General features: G+C 40.6%; 1 long non-coding RNA gene across 1 annotated transcript in view; it reads right to left on the bottom strand.

The window, feature by feature from the left end:
• The window catches only part of LOC144586691 (uncharacterized), a 102,379-nt gene that overhangs the window by 70,536 nt on the left and 27,695 nt on the right, over positions 1–4,148 (bottom strand). The gene's annotated exons all lie outside the window — the stretch shown is intronic.

Genomic DNA, 4,148 nt, shown 5'->3' with positions numbered 1-4,148 from the left:
TTTTGATGTTGCTTTTGTAACTTTTCTGGTGCTTAGTTTTAAAAAGAAAAAAAAAGACAGTTTGTTTAATTGAGTACACCTCCCCTTCAGGTTCTCTTGCTCCTGAAAGAAGATTTTTGCAGGAGGCTATTCCAGTTTATTCCTGGTATTTATTTTATTTTATTTTATTTATTTATACCCCACCTGTCTGTTCAAAATGACCACTCTAGGTGGCTTCCAGACATATAAACACAATAAAATGTACATATAACAAAAATCCAATATACTATACACAATAACAATAAGCAGCCAACAATAAGCAGTAGACATATTTTCAAGATGGCAATATAACAAAAAATAAATTAAAGAAGAAAAGGTTAAGTGTTATCTGGAGGGAAAGCCTGCTTGAACATCCAAGTTTTGAGATGGGTCTTAAAAATACCCAGCGACGGGGCCTCACGAATCTCTGGAGGAAGGTTGTTCCAGAGGCGAGGTATTTTTCGTAATGAACAATGTGGTGAAAGCAAGTTGTCCTCCACCCTCACTGTATAGTATTTCCTTGTTACTGGAGGAATATGAGCCCATATTAACCTACATTTTCACTCCCAAAGTAATGTGAGGATGTATTTTGGAAGGATCCATACAAAGGGGCCCTGGTTAAGCTCAGTAACCAGCATCTGTGTGGCATCCTTGACCCCTTTTAAAAATACCAGGATACTGAGATACTCCTTTTAAAGTTGCAGGTAGGCGTCAGCTATTGCTTTCTTTATAGCATCTGTCCTAGCAGAAAATGTTTGCACCTGCCTGAATCCTTACTCCTTGGGTTTCCCACTTCCTTGTTGGGCAGGACAAATGATTATTTTTCTTTGGGGGCTGTTTGAGGTTCATTGTTGTCCCCCCCCATCACTGAAGCCAGGCCAGGCTGGAAGGCAGTTGACTTGAATGTTGGCAGAAAGTGCTTATAGTGCTCACATAGTAGCTGGCTTGGTAGGGATTTGCTCAAGTGTTTCCTTAGTGTTTCACTGCTCACAATAATAGATTTTTCAGCAAAGTTGAATGTCTGAATCAAGTGTCTCATTGAGTTGTATCTGATGTACCATGTTTGCTCATCCATATGGCCTCTCCCTTGACTTTAAAAAAAGCATTCCCACCATAGAACTCAAAACATTTAACAACTCCTAGCCTCTTCAATCCAGAAAGTATGGATGATCTCCTATATCCAAGGTGCCATAAGGTCTAGTGAAATGGTGAATATCACACTCACATCTCTGCATGAAGATTAACCAGAATCACTAAAGCAGAGTCTTTAAAGATCAGTCTAAAACTAGAATAGTAGCTAATCAGACAGATTAAGGATCAATTGGTGCCTGTTTGATCCACCAGTGGATTCCCAGTGATAGATCTGATAGCAGTTTAAGGTTGTCAAAATCTAGTTACTGTTTTTTTTAGGGTTTTTTTTAGTGACTTCCAAATTGAGACTGGTGGTGGTCAAAGACAATCCTTTTCTGTAGCTTTCTTCTGTTGCTTGCAGGGCTAGGTCTTAATGAGGTTAAGTTAAATGAGAATAGATCTTGAATATTCATGATCTGACAATGGAACCAATTAATTTAGGGAGGTGGTGAGTTCTCCTTTGCTGGAAGTCTTCAACTCAAGGTTGGGATCTGGGCTGTTGTTCTGGATATCTTGGAATCAAGTAGGAGATTGAACTCATTAGCTCACAAGGTTCCTTGATAAGTGCACCATACATTTTCCTGAAAACATATTTTATTATTCAATTAATTATCACATGAACATTTCTGACATGGATTGAAAGAAAGTACTTCCTGGTTCCTTTCCTGAAACATTTGTTACCAACCACAAGCCAAATCAAGATGTTAGATTAGGCAGAGCACAGGTAACTGCCAAAGTAAATCCAGTCATATTACAGTTTTTGTAATATCCTGAGAAAATGAGGAAATGAAATCTTGAATCGGCTACCCTTAGTTCTTTCCAAGCTCATGGTAAACATTTCTCAGACTGTGGGATGTTGTAAATCAGGACTATCGACTCTTTCAAACATCCATCTCTATAGTTTGATTTTGATCTGCCATGCTCAATTGGCTCAGCATTTGTCAAATGAAAAGGACCCTGCTTTTTGTTTTGCTATATGAAACCTGCATGCTAGGTGTTTTGTTTTATCTCTAGTGGCTCTGACTTTCATATGTGAGATCAAATAAAATAGAGCAGGAGGGAGAAACACGTAGACATTAAGGCACCTCACGGCAAGGACCATTCCTTTTAAAATCATCTGAGATAATTTTTATAGATGTTGATATCGAGCTGTGTCCATCTCTATCTGTATCTGATTTCTGTATTGATGTAGCAAAGACCATCTTCCCTCTTGAATCTGTTGTACATGCCTGACTCTGCAGCTGGTCTTACTGTGACCAAAGTCATTTCTCCTGCCTGTTGCTGATTAAGTGTAAAAGGCCCTAACTGATAGCATTCAGGGAGAAGCAGAGGGCAAGGTGTGGAACATTTCGTTGCCCTTGGAGATAGATTTCACCACAGCCTATTATGACAGCTCTTGATCTATCCTTAAAGCACAAACAGCTAGGGCGGCAGGTGTCACCACTAGGGATGGAAATTTCATTTAGAAATGAACGGAAAAATATGAAAGAGGCTGCTGCTTTTTTGAGTCCTTTCAACAATTCTCAAAAGAGAACCTCCTTAAACACATTGTATTAATGAAAACAAATAATTTTTTTTCATGCTTCCTTCTTTCAAAAAAATGCCCTGGCTGATCATGTCCTAAGCCTTACACTGCACAACTTAAACAAAGAGGATTTCAGGCACAGTAGTCCTGAATTTAAGGTACATGACGTGTTGAGCAAAAGCGTTATGTATTTGCATGAAGTGTGGACCACTCCACAATGGCTAATTTCCTTCCCTTCATTGACACTGGCCAGGAGCAGACTCCCTGGAAAAGCTCCTGGTGTTGGGAAAGTGTGAGGGCAAGAGGAGAAGGGGACGACAGAGGATGAGATAGTCGGACAGTGTCATCGAAGCTACCAGCATGAATTTGATCCAACTCCGGGAGGCAGTGGAAGACCGGAGGGCCTGGCCTGCTCTGGTCCATGGGGTCACGAAGTGTCGGACACGACTTAACGACTAAACAACAACAACAAGGGAGTAAAACAGCTCATTAACCTTCCTTGTTTTGAACTGATGACTGAAAGGGGAAGTGGATCAACTTCGCCATTTTGCCCATCCCGAATTGTCATTTGGAATACTGTAGTCTTTAATTCTAGAATTGATTGCCACCCTCTTTGGGTGGTATGTGCTTCTAATTTTGTTAGCTGTCCAAAGTAGTGGTTCACCACTAGATGAGCAGGATATAAATGTAATTAATAAATACATATGACCAGTTAGACTTATCATGCTCAACAGGGACTTGGACCTGAATTTCCCAGATTCCAGTTCAGCACTCTAAGCATTACAACATGCTCTCTGTCCATGTTTTAATCAACATATATTCACTTTCAGTTTTGTAGAGCTTCACAGTTCTAAATATGCCAAATATACGTAACTTTTAATAATAGCAGTGACCTTTCATAAAAATTCAATTAGTTGAGGCCGAGGATTGCTTTTTTTAAATGACAGCATGTAACTTTTCAGGCATTTAGATGCATGAGGAGAGCTCACTTCCACCCGAGTAGGACTTGGAGAGAGGTGAATGGCCTGATGGGAATGGCTATTGTAAGAGCAAGAACTGTTTTCCTCCTTTGCTGCTTGTCCTGAAACCTTTTCTTGCAGCTCCACTGTTTTGGAGAATGCCACTTACGTAACTGCTCCTTCAGAGTTTGCCAGTCTGAAGTGCTCCGAGTCTGTGGGTGGAAGTACAGAATGTGATTGTTTAAACAAAGTCTGGCTTAGATTGTGCAAGTATCCAGGTGGCAGAGATTGTTTCCAGGGTCGACACCAGTTATGAAAAAAGCTCGGGAGGAAAGATGGGAGACGGCGGTGAATCATGGAGGCCAGCTTTGCACGAGCTCCAGGCGCAGTTGCTCTCTCTGGCTTTCATCTGGGGAGCACAGAGAGAATTAGATGGTTGCCCCACAGTTCTAGAAATAATCTTGGGATCTGAAAAACCTCCCAAATGCTTTGCATCAAAAGGAATCAAGAAAAGA

Source organism: Pogona vitticeps, chromosome 2, assembly GCF_051106095.1.
Source record: "Pogona vitticeps strain Pit_001003342236 chromosome 2, PviZW2.1, whole genome shotgun sequence".
NCBI classification, from domain to species: domain Eukaryota; kingdom Metazoa; phylum Chordata; class Lepidosauria; order Squamata; family Agamidae; genus Pogona; species Pogona vitticeps.
This window is presented reverse-complemented; position numbering and strand designations above follow the sequence as displayed.